Genomic DNA, 16,747 nt, shown 5'->3' on the forward strand with positions numbered 1-16,747 from the left:
ATGGGCACAGCCCCAAGGCTGCCCAAGCTCCAGAAGTGTTTGGACAGCCCTCCCAGGCAGCGGTGAGACTATTTTGGGGTGTCTGTGCAGGGTCAGAAGCTGGCCTTGATGATCCCTGTGGTTCCTGTCCAACTCTGGGTATTCTGTGATTCTCTCCTTAAAACAGATAAAATCTGTGTCTGGATCCTCTCATCCTTTCAAGGAACCATCAGATAAAACAGATGGATATCCTCTTAGCAGCTTGATAAACATATAGACTCAAATAAACCTTGGGAGCATCAGGTTCTCCATGTGAGGAGGAGCATCAAATGTTTTCCCAGCTCTAGGGCTTCTACAGATTTCCCTGCAACAGCCTCTGGATACAAGAATCTGGTGCTGCTTGGGAAACAAAACTCACCATCCCAGGTTCCTGGTGTCACTTTGCAGGAGGCACTTGGCACTGTCAAAGCAGCCTGAGTTGGCAGTGGTGGCAGCTTAAGTCTGGGGGGCATCCTGTGCAATGTGGAATTTCAGCAGAGGGCCAGCCACTCAGGGAAGAAAGGAAACAAGAGGAGAAGCTGATGATAAGGTTCTCATTTTGATGGCAAATGTTGGTAATTTGAAGATTTAACACCCAAGTCCAGCTGGAGCTAGAGTACAGTACTTGAGGGGGATTGCAAAGCAGTATAAGCCATAGAAAGCTCAGAGTGATACAACCTCCTCTCCTGCTGAGCCTGGACCCCTTCAGCATGGCCACACAATTTGTAACTGTAAAAAAATGCCGTTTCCACCTGTGCTAAAGAAAGAAAAGGCAGCTCAAAGCAACGCGGTGGCTCAGGCATTGCTGGGGCTCAGCCCTCCCTCTCCCGGAGGAGAGGATGGCAGAGGGTGTGTGGGAAGGAGGCGGGAGGTGGAGCAGTTCCCATCAAATCCAGCGGGAGTTTTGTGCGGAGCACAATCCCATTAGCGCTGTTATTCACGGGTCACGGCCCCAGGGCTCAGGGTTGAATGTGTTTGTTCTGTAAATGGGGCTAATATTGTGAGGAGCATAAAAGAGGATGTGTAACTGTGTCTGGCCTCTGTTTGGAGATCACAGCAGAGAATGTTTCCTTGAAATTGTGTTAGCTCAGATTCAATCTTAGGGTAATTTACAGCTAGGGAAGGCTTCCATGTCATTAATATCACCACCATCTTTTTAATGTTTAATTATAAACAAAGTTTTGCTCTGATTTCTGCTTTTCTCCTCAGTTCTCAATCTATAAAATTATTCAATAAATGAGAGTCATGCTGAACACATAATTGCTTAGCAGTGGGTATTGCAAATAGATTTTACCTTAGCTTTATCTTACCTGGGCTGAAAACTTCTGTTGTTCTGCTCTTTCCCTGGAACTCATCTCATCACATTACCTTTGAAGCAAGTTCAGGAGTTGTATTAAAAAATAAATTTTGATCTAAGAATAACTGCAAAAAATACTATATTATGTGTTTATTGATGCCTTTAGTGCTTCCCCATGTTTGTGCTATTAACTTAATATTTTCCGCTTTGGGAAACCATCAGCAGGAGTCCAGAAGGATCTAATGTGTTCTATTTGCAGGATCCACTTCTTTGGCTGTAAGGACTTCTAGATGGAAGAAAAGAATACTAATTTGTACTTAGCTGTTCCTGGAATTTTGCTCTTGCATGAGAATGGTAACCATTATTGTATTAATCCACTAAAATCCTATTTGCACTTTCTTCTTCTTCCAGATCATAATATGATTTTACTTTCATGCCAAGGAGTGATTGTTAACTGGTATTTTGCTGGGATTTTTAGAGAGTCCTTTTATCTTTTATGCTTTGTCTCCACATATTCTAATGAGAGAACCATACAAAATCAAGTTGATTTCCATTGGGTCCCTGAAGTTATACAGGAGGAACAGTGGAACAGGGGCCTGAATAATGAAGCTCCAGAACAACCTAGGGGCATGAACAAGGTGTAAGATTCATGTCACCAAACCCTGTTGTTTGCACAAAGTAGATGTCAATATATTCACAACATGAATTTGTCAATCTTTTGATTGATAATAATATAATTCTAAGTACTAGTTTTGCTCTTGGTTTAGAACAAGACAGCTGGAACAAAATGAAATCTGAAGCCCCTCGAGTCAGCCAAGGCTTGGGTGGAGGGTGCTGTGACACCCAGGTGACCTGGCAGCCACCAAAGGGAGAGGCTGCCCTGAGTTTTTGGATAAAAATGCAGATTGTGGAGATGGCATCGTGAGAGATCACCCACAGCTCAGGTTAACACAGCAGCCTCACCCTAAAACAAGCTGTAGGTGGCTGAAACACCTCTTGTTAGATGGGCTGTGCTGGAATCCAGATTTGGAGCTGGGGATTGTCACAGGGCTGTATCAAATGCCAGTGCCAGTGTGGTGGCTTCACTGTCAGACCTCCTGGCCATCATTCCCTTTGTTGCTCTCTCTTTTCTGGTGGCACTGCCATTGTCCGTTGCCTCTGTTCTGGCTGGAAACATTTCTTTCTGCAGCAGCAATTTGACTTCCAGGCCCAACCATCACTGATTATCACCACTGTAAGAGCACCCTTGGTGCAAGGAGGATTTATTAGACATGATTAATAAGCACAAATAATTTATCTGGTGTCACTCAGTATCCCATGTCCCTCAGAGCTCAGCCTTGTGCACCAAGAGTTGCAAATGTCCTTCAATACCTGTTTAAATACACAGCAGCAATAAGCCAGGGCTCATAATAATAGTCCTGAACCAAGCACTGAACCAGGGGAAAGCTGGTTCCAGCTGAGTGTGGTGTGGTATTTTTGATGCAGGAAGGGAGAATAATTCCTGTTGGGTACATACATGAATGCAGATGTGATTTGGATGGCACGAACAGGACGTTTAGAAATGGAAAAAATGGAAATCTCATTATCCTGACAGTAATTCAGGACTATTACAGGGAAGCTCAGGAGCTTTAATCAGTAACACTGTATTAGCATGACAGAGTTAATGGAGATAAAGTAAAAGATACTGATCAAAGAACATTTTTCTCCACCTAAGATCTGCCACTTACTGTATCCAAACACATCAGTGGGCCAAATCCTGCCTTTGATTTGCTGAACCCTTCTCCCCAGGCCAGGGGGAGCATAGGTGGGTTTGCCTCCTGCCCTTGTCTGCTTGGCAGCAGCAAAGAAAATCACATATAGATATATGTGTATATATATATGATATCTGTTACCTTAGAAGGGTTCTTCTCTGGCTTTTTTCAAACCCCACTTTATTATCTCCAGCCATGGGGGCTGTTTTGCAGGTGTAGTCCCCATAGGAATGGCCATGTGGAGGCCCATATGGAACACAGAGCTGCTTGTTTGGAGATCACAGCAGAGAATGTTTCCTTGAAATTGTGTTAGCTCGGATTCAATCTTAGGGTAACTTACAGCTAGGGAAGGCTTCCATGTCATTAATATCACCACCATCTTTTTAATGTTTAATTATAAACAAAGTTTTGCTCTGATTTCTGCTTTTCTCCTCAGTTCTCAATCTATAAAATTATTCAATAAATGAGAGTCATGCTGAACACATAATTGCTTAGCAGTGGGTATTGCAAATAGATTTTACCTTAGCTTTATCTTACCTGGGCTGAAAACTTCTGTTGTTCTGCTCTTTCCCTGGAACTCATCTCATCACATTACCTTTGAAGCAAGTTCAGGAGTTGTATTAAAAAATAAATTTTGATCTAAGAATAACTGCAAAAAATACTATATTATGTGTTTATTGATGCCTTTAGTGCTTCCCCATGTTTGTGCTATTAACTTAATATTTTCCGCTTTGGGAAACCATCAGCAGGAGTCCAGAAGGATCTAATGTGTTCTATTTGCAGGATCCACTTCTTTGGCTGTAAGTACTTCTAGATGGAAGAAAAGAATACTAATTTGTACTTAGCTGTTCCTGGAATTTTGCTCTTGCATGAGAATGGTATAACCATTTGTATTAATCCACTAAAATCCTATTTGCACTTTCTTCTTCTTCCAGATCATAATATGATTTTACTTTCATGCCAAGGAGTGATTGTTAACTGGTATTTTGCTGGGATTTTTAGAGAGTCCTTTTATCTTTTATGCTTTGTCTCCACATATTCTAATGAGAGAACCATACAAAATCAAGTTGATTTCCATTGGGTCCCTGAAGTTATACAGGAGGAACAGTGGAACAGGGGCCTGAATAATGAAGCTCCAGAACAACCTAGGGGCATGAACAAGGTGTAAGATTCATGTCACCAAACCCTGTTGTTTGCACAAAGTAGATGTCAATATGTTCACAACATGAATTTGTCAATCTTTTGATTGATAATAATATAATTCTAAGTACTAGTTTTGCTCTTGGTTTAGAACAAGACAGCTGGAACAAAATGAAATCTGAAGCCCCTCGAGTCAGCCAAGGCTTGGGTGGAGGGTGCTGTGACACCCAGGTGACCTGGCAGCCACCAAAGGGAGAGGCTGCCCTGAGTTTTTGGATAAAAATGCAGATTGTGGAGATGGCATCGTGAGAGATCACCCACAGCTCAGGTTAACACAGCAGCCTCACCCTAAAACAAGCTGTAGGTGGCTGAAACACCTCTTGTTAGATGGGCTGTGCTGGAATCCAGATTTGGAGCTGGGGATTGTCACAGGGCTGTATCAAATGCCAGTGCCAGTGTGGTGGCTTCACTGTCAGACCTCCTGGCCATCATTCCCTTTGTTGCTCTCTCTTTTCTGGTGGCACTGCCATTGTCCGTTGCCTCTGTTCTGGCTGGAAACATTTCTTTCTGCAGCAGCAATTTGACTTCCAGGCCCAACCATCACTGATTATCACCACTGTAAGAGCACCCTTGGTGCAAGGAGGATTTATTAGACATGATTAATAAGCACAAATAATTTATCTGGTGTCACTCAGTATCCCATGTCCCTCAGAGCTCAGCCTTGTGCACCAAGAGTTGCAAATGTCCTTCAATACCTGTTCAAATACACAGCAGCAATAAGCCAGGGCTCATAATAATAGTCCTGAACCAAGCACTGAACCAGGGGAAAGCTGGTTCCAGCTGAGTGTGGTGTGGTATTTTTGATGCAGGAAGGGAGAATAATTCCTGTTGGGTACATACATGAATGCAGATGTGATTTGGATGGCACGAACAGGACGTTTAGAAATGGAAAAAATGGAAATCTCATTATCCTGACAGTAATTCAGGACTATTACAGGGAAGCTCAGGAGCTTTAATCAGTAACACTGTATTAGCATGACAGAGTTAATGGAGATAAAGTAAAAGATACTGATCAAAGAACATTTTTCTCCACCTAAGATCTGCCACTTACTGTATCCAAACACATCAGTGGGCCAAATCCTGCCTTTGATTTGCTGAACCCTTCTCCCCAGGCCAGGGGGAGCATAGGTGGGTTTGCCTCCTGCCCTTGTCTGCTTGGCAGCAGCAAAGAAAATCACATATAGATATATGTGTATATATATATGATATCTGTTACCTTAGAAGGGTTCTTCTCTGGCTTTTTTCAAACCCCACTTTATTATCTCCAGCCATGGGGGCTGTTTTGCAGGTGTAGTCCCCATAGGAATGGCCATGTGGAGGCCCATATGGAACACAGAGCTGCTGCAGCAGGACCCTCCAGGTGCCACAGGGCTTCTAGCACCTTCTCTGCGTGTTTAACAGCCCATGGTTACCTCCAGCTAAAAATAAGGCCTGGGAAGAATTAGCTGGCTTCCCTGAGCAGGGAGAAGTGCTGACTTTCTGTGTCAGTTCAAAGTTATTCCTGGGGATGAATTAGCCCTTGTTCTGACCACATGTGCTGGAATGGGTTCCCTGACTCTGCTGCTGCCTCACCAGCTAAATGCCAACGTGCATCAGGAGTCAGAGCCTCCAGGAGGAGATCTCTGGCCCTGGCTGCTGGGATCAAGCTTTGCAAAGTGTGTTTTCCTTGTGCAAAATACCTGGGGGCTTAAAATCATAATGGTGAGATAGTTTCAAATGCAACCAGCATTTCTCCTGCTTAAATAAACTCTGAGGAACAGCCTTGTTCATTAGCAGGAAGATTTATAATGACAACAGAAGCTGCAAAAGGATATTCAGGCTGCCATCAGCAGCTTTGGTAGGACCAGAAAAGGCAGGGCAGGATCTTTAAACACACAGCCCATTAAACACACAGACCACAAGTGTTTTGTTCTGTGTCTATTTAAATCAGAGTAAAAATACACCAACAGAGGGAACAGATTGGCTTTTAAAATATTCCATGAGATAAACAACAGCTTTGGCTATGTCCAACCGAATGAATTTTACCTTATGAGAAGTTTAAGTAGTCTCAGAGGTCAGGGGAGATGTTAAGGGTGGCACAAGCTGAGCTGCTTTGTAAACTTGTTCTGCAAAAATTAGCAACATTGGTTACATAGAATCACAGAAGGGTTTGGGTTGGAAGGGACCTTAAAACTCATCTCATTCCCCCCCTGCCATGGGCAGGGACACCTTCCACTGTCCCAGGCTGCTCCCAGCCCTGTCCAGCCTGGCCTTGGGCACTGCCAGGGATCCAGGGGTAGCCCCAGCTGCTCTGGGCACCCTGTGCCAGGGCCTGCCCACCCTGCCAGGGAAGGATTTGTTCCTAATAGCTGATCTACTCCTACTCCCCCTTGTCCTGTCACTCCATGGTTTGCAGTCAGAGGGTCTGCTTCATCTCTGAAGTTCTTCTCAGGCTGAAGTTATAGAGAGGCTAAACCAGAGGCTTGAAAGGAACAAGCTGCAACCTCTTAGTGGAAAAGGGAGTATTTTACAGTTAGTTAGAAGAGCCAAGTGTCACCTTTTTTTATTTTAATCTTATTCCAACCCCGTGATTTCCCAAAAATAGACTCACTCACCAAGAACGTCACATTCATCTTGGTTCAGCTAATGATATTTATACTTTTATATTGGATGGGATTAATTTTCCTATCCTGTTAATGCAGCATGTGATCATTAACTACCTTCACTGCACGCATAGACATATATTTTCTGTGTCAGAAAGGCAAGCAACTGGCATTTTAAATTACTGAGTGATAATTGTAGGTGGCTGTTTTCCATAGTGCTTAAGGAATTCCTTTCATTGTGATAAATGAGTATAAGACTCCCTTTTTTACACAGAATCAGTTCACAAGTGAATTTATTCGACAGCCACGGATTGTGGGTCTGCTGAAGAACATTTCCCACAAAGGTGCCTGTGTTCATGTAGTGAACATGTGTAACAGCACCTTATGGAGGAGAGGCACTGAAACTTCCCAAATGATGGGTTTGGGTACTAACACTTCATACAACTAATGCTGCAGCTCACATCCTGTCAAATTTCACTGAGGCTTATTTCACATCCACAGCTCAAGAAGTGGAGGGAGTGCCTGAGCAAAAAGAGATCTAATGACAAGCAGAGTGAATTATTATCCTGGCATTTTAAGTAAAATGTTTTACAAAATCGATTTGCAGCCATGCGCCATTAACGTATCAGCTGCAAAAGTGAATTCCAGCACGGGGAATCTGCCAAAACCAAGAGATTTTATCCTGACAGGAGTGAAAGAAACAGACATTCAATCAGGGTAGGTGTCAGGAAAGCCAAGAGAAATAAGAACTCCATTCTACACAGCACTGTTTCCCAAGATATAAAAACAGGGATTAAAAAAGAGGCCCTGCTGCTTGTGAAACTCTAAAGCTTGAGTTCATGGCTCCTGAATGGAGCAATGCCTTTCACAAAACCACCACAGCCCCTGTAACCTCCCACAGAAAGCAAGAGGAAAAACTGCTGGGGTTTGACCATGTTATCAGGCAGCACCTCCCACATGCAGCTTGTTTCTGTGCACAGGGGTTTGCTTCCTCAGCCACAACAACACAGAAAACTTGAAAACAGAAAAACACTATTTTTCCTGTCAAACAGGAATTTGAGTTACCTTCAAAGGAAGGTATTTGAGTTTTACTTCACAGGAAGATTTCCCATCTCTTCCATTCAGTTTTGCACTGGTCCCTCATTCGTGGCTGTTTCATGGAGGTTCCTAAACCCTCCTGGTATCTCTCCTGGGGCTGCTGGCTTAGTGGGAATGGTGATGTGCCATCAAAGGTTGGAGACTTTGGAGGCCTTTTCCAACCATAATGATTGTGTGATTGTGTGATTCCATGGAAGGTGTGCCAGCCCACACCCACATCCCCGGCTGCAGTCTGGGGTCGGGGCCATCGAAAGGTTTAGCTTTGACCACTCTGTAACCAAAGACCTGCAAACACCAAGGATCCTGAAAAGGGGTAAAACATCCCATTTCATTGTTTAATTTTGAGTTTGAGTGGATTCTCCATGCACACATACAGAAAATAAGATGTTTTTCATAGCTTTCTGCTTTCAGCACAGGACTCAAAGCCATTCCCAAAGCAGGACATGGCCTCACCATTCCTCCACCCCTGCTGTGTCCAGATCCATGCCCCAAGCTCTGTTGCACTGGGCAGCCCTTTTCAAGCCAAGTGTAAATAAGAGTAAATGACTTTACCTTAATGAATAGTAAAGCCAGCCCACAAATCCCTTTTCCTTTATCCACGCTCACAGTGTTACTGACACGCGCTGATTCAGAGGGGCAAGCACACAAAAGTTTTTAATTTGTTACTCCAGTCCTCAATGGGGATGTTAAGGATTTTCCAGACAAAAGACCAAGACTCAGCTAGCCCCAGTTGAATGCCTCTTTCTGTTCATTTGCCTTTTGTGGTGTAACTGCTAACAGTGCTAAAAGAAAGAGCCTGATGACTGACTGCTGCTTCATTCCCGTTATTGGAATCTGTGCTCTGAAACACAGGATCAGCTGAGCCCTGGGCAGAGCTGGGAGCACAACAACACATTTCCTCTGCAAAGCTCTGTTTGCCACCAGCCTCAGCCTGGCTTTGGGTGGGGCAAAACCCTTTCCAAAAGTATAAATGGATGATATGTTTTGTTTGCAACCCACACTGCCTGGGCAGCATAAAAACTGCAGAATATGTAACAGTCAAAACCAGAGTGTGAGTGCAGGGAACAGATTTGAGTGTGAGAGTTACCAAGGGTGCCCTCAGTAACTTCACAGACAGCACCAGGCTGCCTGGAGTGTGGCTGTGCTGGAGGGATCTGCAGAGGGGTCAGGACAGGCTGGATCCATGGGCTGAGGTTCAGCAAGGCCAAGTGCTGGGTCCTGCCCTGGCTCAGCCCAGGCCCTGCAGCTCCAGGCTGGGCAGAGGGGCTGGAAAGGGCCCCTGGGGAAAGGCCCTGGGGCTGTGCCAGGGCTGGGCAGGAGCCCAGGAGTGCCCAAGGGGCACAGGGCCAATGGGCCCTGGGTGTGCCAGCCATGGGGCAGGGCCTGTGCCCTGGGCTGGCCCTGCTGGGGGACCCCCGGGGCTGTGTCCAGTTCTGGCCCTCCTGGCCAGAGAGCCCTGGAGGGGCTGGAGCGTGTCCAGGGCAGGGAACAGAGCTGGGGAAGGAGCTGGAGCCCCAGGAGGGGCTGAGGGAGCTGGCAAGGGGCTCAGCCTGGAGCAAAGGAGGCTCAGGGGGACCTTGTGGCTCTGCACAACTCCCTGCCAGGAGGGGACAGCCAGGGGGGCAGGCCTTGGCAGGGGCTGCCCAGGCAGCTTTGCAGTGCCCAGCCCTGCAGGTGTCCCAGGAAGGGCTGGAGGTGGCACTCAGTGCTCTGGGCTGGGGACAAGGTGGGCACTGGGCACAGGGTGGTTTCCATGGGCTGGCAGGGATTTTCCAGCCTCAGGGATCCTGGGATTCTATGATTCTATGATTGTATGACAACTGGTATGGACTGCCCTTCCTTCCATAACCATGAGGTACATTTGGCATGGCTGCAGCCAGCAACAAGCACCTGTCTTCATTCTAATGCTGAAGGGACTGGGTGTTCACTCTCAGTATTTGCTTCTCCTCTTGTAAGAGTGTATTGGCAAGTACAGTAATTTCCTTGGCTTCCTAATGCCTCACCTTCTCTCAAGTCTAGAAGAGATGAAACCTAACTTCATAAAACAGGGTAGTGAAGAGCAGGCAGAGAAGCAAGGTGATCAGCAGTGAGTTGTTACATCCTGCAGAAAAAATAAAGTGACAAAAGTTAACTCATCCAGATCAGAAAAAAATTTTGAACTGTACCTAAATTGCCTCCAAACTTCTTGAAATCATTCCCTATAACTAGTCTTTTACAACTAGACAGAAGTTAGCATGGCCTTCACTCTTCTAAGGGTAAATGAGGGTGATCAGCATTTTTAAAAAGAAAACAAAAGTTCTGAACTGCAACAGAAAACACAGAAGGAATTGAAAAGCAGTATCACAAAGATAATTTACTGCCTTAGAATTAGGAGAAATGTTACCAGACAACATTTTGTTTCCTGAATCTATTAAAAACCTGCCTTGGTCATGAAGAAAATCTGTCTTAGATGACTGTGGTAATTTTAGAAAGCTGCTGACCAGCTGTGACTGTACATCTGCTGAATAACTTGGCAAGCTGCCCCTGTTTCCAGTACTTCGTCCTGAATGATTTAATAAGACGTGGCTTTGAATGCAGCGTGATACAGTTGGACTCGTTTCATGCCAAGTCCTGACACTGATTTTTTCTGAATCTCTTTCAGAGCTTTTCCACCCCTGTTTTCCTGCAGGGATGGATGGCACTGGTCAGGGGAAATCACACTGTTGTTGTTACTATAACATCCCTTTTGTTTTGGGTAAGAGCTGGCTTGTAAAAAGAGCACTGCAGGCTGGAACCTCTGGCTGGAAGCAGAGTAGGAGAACAGGGAACAGGATGGAAACATCCCATGTCACCAAGCACCTCCTTGATTGAGATTCTCAATCAAGCACCTCACTGAGATTGAGCACCTCACTGAGATTGCTGAATTCACCTGAGGTCAGCTGGGTCATTTACTCTAGCAATGCTGTGAGGGTCCTGACGAAGGAGGAATGATGAGGAGGCCTCCATTGATATCAGAAAGCTAATTAATTACTTTATTATACTATATTATTCTATACATCTAAAATTGAATCTGCCAAGCACTCAACCCTGCCCACTCTGCACACACTGCACTGAATCTCGTGACTGTCAGCCAACAGTCCTGACACACATACACACTTGGCCCTGATAGGCCAAGGAAACAAATCTCCGTCTCCTTGGGTAAACAGTCTCCATGGTGCATTCTACTTTGGCACAAACACAGGCACAGCAAACGAGATAAGAACTGTTTTTCCTTTCTCTGAGGTTCAGAGAATGCGAATCTCAGAAATATTCTTGGGAAGAACTGTGCCTTGCTTTTCTCTGTGAAGAGAAATGTGGGGCAACAATTTACTGCTGGAAGGCTGCTCCCAAAGCGTCCCTTTCCAGCTGAGAGTCCTCCTGATGTCCCGTCCATGTTCACTCATGTCTGGTTTGCAGCCACCTGGGTGCCCTCTCAGAAGCTGTGCACCATCAGCAGCACCTCCCTGCAGCCCTGCCCGTGGGTGGCTGTGGCCACCCACAGTGGGGAATGCTAATCTCTCCCTGTGTCCTGATAATGTCACTTCTGACCTGCCCCAAACTCCTCTTTGCCGTTAGGTGGCCGTGCCACACCCAGGGCTCCCAGCTGCCTGGAGATCTGCTGGTCTGTTCAAGCCCTTCTATTCCTTTGTCCTTCTGAGCTTTGGAGTTTGCAGCAGAAATCCCTGCTTGCTGCAAGAATTTCTCACTGTTAAACTCCATCCTGTCTCTGACTTGTTCTCTGTACTGGGGCACTGTCAAGCTTTGTGCTGTCAGCAAACTTCCTTACTGTGGTCTTCTTTGGGCCATCCAAGCTCAAACCCTGTCTGACAGAACCATACTAAAAAGAATGGCACTGGATTAAGTAATTAATTAATTAATTGTTCTTGCTGGTTCATAGAATTCCAGAATGACTGAGGCTGGAAAATCCCTGCCAGCCCATGGAGTCCCAGCTGTGCCCAGTGCCCACCTTGTCCCCAGCCCAGAGCACTGAGTGCCACCTCCAGCCCTTCCTGGGACACCTGCAGGGCTGGGCACTGCAAAGCTGCCTGGGCAGCCCCTGCCAAGGCCTGAGCTCCCTTTCCATGGGCAAATTGCTGCTGCTTGGGCAGGTTAGCCTGGCCCAGCTTGAGGCCCTTTCCCCTTGTCCTGTCCAGTTCTAACATGACTGACTATCCTGAATAGTCCCTTGCCTTTAGCATGCCTGAATCTTTGAGCTTTCTTTGTGCCTGTATTTTGGTGAAAATACAACCAAGAAATTTACCTTTCCATATGTAGAGCACAGATCCACATAGTTTTTGTAGTTTCTGTCTTCCTCTTACTTATGTGGAAAAGGAAACTCTTGTTTAAATTTACTTTTACCCTTGCAAAACCCAGTTTGGCTGGGTTTTGAGGCTTTCTGAATTTATCTCTGGGTTTTTGAATCTCCAAGCCTTTCCACAGCCTGACATGGGGTTATGCTGCTCCAGAACTGGAAAGGCCTGCCATGTTCCAGAAAGGCAACCACATAATTATGGGGTGGCCATGCTGACAATGTTGCCCACACAGGGTGAAGCCACACTGCAAGACCAGAACCTCTGCTTGCAAAGAGGTCAAACCACTTAGGATCCCCAAAGGTTTCTGTGTTTTCTGGGAGAACAGGCTGTGTCACACACATTTAAATGGTGCTGTGCCCGAGAGGAGAGCATGTGGAGCACTCTCTATCCATCAGGACAGCATGGATGAGATCTGAATTCAGCCCTTTCTGCAGAATGCAGTAGTTATGTGTGTCATTCCTTTTCCAGTTCTCTCACTGCTGACCAAAATGTGGCATCAGCTATGGAAAAACCCATTGTTTTCCTTGTGAGAATAAACTGTCCCTACTCACACACACACAAGGCAAAGGACTGCCCAGAAGAGCAGAAAGTGCCTCTGGAGAGCCCACACCCCAAAAGGAGCAGCAGGGACCTGGTATACACTCAGCTGGGGACAGGAAAATTTGGGTTTTCTCTCATTTCACTGCTAAAGAAATACACTCCCATTAATGGCAATTACAGGCCAGCAAAGCAGTGAGGAGCAGAAGGGTTTATAAGAAAAAAAAGGTGTTTTCAGAAGAGGTTGGTACATTACCTTTCTCAGTTGCATTTTGAATAGAACTTGGTTGGGAAATGGATGTGCCTCTACAGAAAATCCATAGATGAAGCAGAAACAAGGAAATTATTCAGGACAGGGCTATTTGATTGCACTGCAAGAGAACAAAAAAAAAATTCTGCTGTGGAAATGTAAGTCATGAACTCACCACCCTCAGCATCACCAGAACTGAAGATGGAAAGAAAAAAAAACAATAAAGGAAAACAGAAGAGAAAACAAAACAATCTGATAATGTTGCATTTGGAACATTTGTAAATGGTTTTGGCCTCCAACTTAGATGTAAAGAAGACACAAAGACCAAAAAAAGAACATCACAATACTCGTGGAGGGTGAAAATGGCAATGTGGCTGTTGTGTAAATGCTTTATCCAGAGTTTTGGGATATGAGCTACAGGTGTTGTAACTCCTCACAGAATGATATCTTCTTGATAAGATTTTCCCTGTCTTAATAGAAAAGATCCTGTGAAACCATTCAAAATACATATCTGAACAATTCCATGGGATACAATAGGCTGTGATGATTTAATGTGATGTGAGAGGAGCAAGGAAGGGATCTCATGTGGGGTAATTGTCTGCCCTTGACGACTCAGAACACAGAAATCCCTTTGTGGAACAGAAACTGGGATCACAAACCAGTTTTTATTTAATTACCTGTTAACTTCACATTTACAGTCTCTGACAGAAAACTCTTTGAGCTCTCTTTTGCTCCCTCACAGCAGCTCACAGGCACACTATAATATGCAAAATATTATATGTAATATGCAAAATTCATTTTTCTACTAAAACCAACTACAGATTCCTTGCAGTGAATAATTATGCAGAAGATGGAATGGGTATTTTTCTCAGTATTTATAAAACACCCTCAATAGGTTTCAAAGCAACACAGAATGTAGTCTCATGCTGGTTTTGTTATAAAAGATGATATGCTAGAAGTGATTTGCGGGAGATATGTCTAATATAAACTAAATGAGCCACAAGAAAGGGGCCAAATAGCCCTGCACAGAGTCACTGGGAGACAGCTGAGTCACACTGCCCTGCTCTAACAGAGAGCCCATGACTTTGCCCACAAGCTTTAAACCACTTATTTATTCCCATATTTTCTTTTCCCTTTCTCTTTCACCATTACAGGCTTTCTCTACCCTGTTTGAGCCTTAGCACACTCTTGCATTAACACTTTCTTTTGGATGTTGAGGAGGTGGGGGACAGGTGAGGTACACACTTACCAACTGAATTTCACTAGTGGACTAAATAGATCATGAAAATTTATTTATTCATTGAAAATTCTCAGCTGCACAATAGCCTGAATATGCAGGCAGGGAGTAAAGTCTGACTCTGAATAAAACACAGGTTTTCCAGGATGTGCTGTGGGCCAAAAGCTCAGATGACTCTGTTTCCTTAGCTACAAGCTGGTATCTATTCAGCAGTGAGGGTTTAGCTGAAAATGGATATAATCAGCATGGGGATGTTTTGCTTATGCTTTTGCCCAAACTGTTTTATAACCTGATGTGTCACCAGTGCGCTGCTCAGGCTTTTCCACAGGATGCCTCTTTTTATCCTTTGCTTTTCTAAGCCTCTCTAAGCTTTTCTGGATAGGTCATTACAATGCCATCATTCCATGCTGCCAGCAGTGCCAGTGGGATGTGACAGAGTGTCTGCAGGGAGGGGCAGAGCAGGGCCCAGGCTCTGCTCCGGGGCCCAGCAATGGCACCAGAGCCACGGGCAGGGCCTGAGCCCAGCAATTGCCCTGCACAGGAGGCACAACTTCTTCCCTGGGCACTGCCCAGCCCTGAGCACATTGCCCACACAGCCTGGGGGCTCTCCTGCCTGGGGCTGGGGCACAGCTGGGTGCACACAGTGCTGTGCCCTGGGCTCTGGGATGGCCCTGCTGGAGCAGGGAGGGGACACCAGGTGCCCACTCAGCTCCTGCAGCCTCACACACCCTGGCATCCTGTGTTTATAACCAACACTGGTGGCTCTCTGGACACAGCTCCCAGCTGGAAGCATCCCTGCTGCAGACTTTGTGCTTCCACTTGTTTTTACACAGCTGCTTATTCCTACCTGCTCTTGCTGGGAACTAAAAGAGTTAAAAGGAGTTGGACTCCTCTGAGGAGACTCAGGGGTGTCTGTATCATGCCATAATTCCCTGATAGGATGGTGCAGCCCAGGGAGCATCAGGGTCTGGTCCCAGGGAACAGGGACAGGACAAGGGCAAAGGGCCTCAGGCTGGGCCAGGGGAGGCTCAGCTTGGACAGCAGGTTGTCCTTGTTCCCGCTGCTCAGGCCTTGGCAGGGGCTGCCCAGGCAGCTTTGCAGTGCCCAGGCCTGCAGGTGTCCCAGGAAGGGCTGGAGGTGGCACTCAGTGCTCTGGGCTGGGGACAAGGTGGGCACTGGGCACAGCTGGGACTCCATGGGCTGGGAACACTTTTCTCACCTCAATGACCCTGGGATTCTGTGGTTTGGTGATCTATGTGTGTCCCTTCCAACTCAAGAGATTCTATGATTCTTTGGAAATTCCACATGCCCCATGCTGCTGACCCCTGCAGCAGCCACTTCCAATCCCCTCACAGCATCACTACCTTACCTTGAGTGCCATCCAGCTGCTTTTTAGCAAAAAAAAAAAAAAGAGCCAAAAACACCTGTGAATGATCCTTCTTGTCTTTGGTCACTCATGTTGGAGGATAAAGTGAATTCTGAGGGGAGCTGCAGTCCCTGGCAGTGTTCCTGGTTTGGGATTAATTTCTCCCACGGAGAAACAATAAAGAGAAGATTGTGGTAACTTTTTAAAAATCTATCTATTCCACAGCTTCTCTAATGATGGAGCTATTCACATCATAGTTGAAGTTTTCACGGAGCTCTGAGAAACAGAGACAGCTTTAAAGATTTACTTCCACATTCTCACTTGCCCCATTCCCAGCACGGCCTAGGCCCAGGGTTTTGACTGAAGTGGTCTTAATATTTAGCAAATTTAAATGCTAATTTGACTAATTTTATGAATACAACATGGTGGGGATATGTTAGCAAGTTTCTGCTGTTGCTTTATGTCTACAGATAGATTCTCTAAAACAGGACTCCAAGGGACAGCAGCACATTCTGTTACCAGTGAACAAGGTGCATTTTTGGTAATACTAAACCTTAGACTTGATAATACATTGCACAACTGCAGAGAAGAAAGAGAAGCAATTTTAAATTTTTCAGAACTAGCACATCCTGGACACTGACCGCTAAGAAGAAGGTTGGGATGTCCTGAGCCCATCTGCTTCACGGGGCTTGCTCTGATTTTTATACACAAAGACAACATACCTCGTCTCTGTTTCCCTAGTGCAGTCCATCCAGTTGTTCTACCTGTACAGAGGAATTAAACCATTCCCCTCGTGTCTGACTGTGTATGGACTTTTTTGTTTTTACTGAGCTCCGTGAAGCCAGCGAGGCTCCACAGAGGCAAAGCAGATGCCAACGTAGGTCAAACGGCCCATGGCTCCCCTCAGGGCTCCCGCCTGGGTACGAGTGCCCCGGGCTGGGGCGGACGAAGCCGTGAGGGGACGCATGAAGCCGAGAGTGGTCGGCTAAAGCTGGATGGAGTGGGTGAAGTCGTAATGAGCCGGGGGGATGCGAGTGAAGCCGTGAAGGGGCGGGCGACGGTGCGAGGGGGGGGGGGGGC

Source organism: Geospiza fortis, unplaced genomic scaffold (assembly GCF_000277835.1).
Source record: "Geospiza fortis unplaced genomic scaffold, GeoFor_1.0 scaffold89, whole genome shotgun sequence".
Lineage (NCBI taxonomy): Eukaryota > Metazoa > Chordata > Aves > Passeriformes > Thraupidae > Geospiza > Geospiza fortis.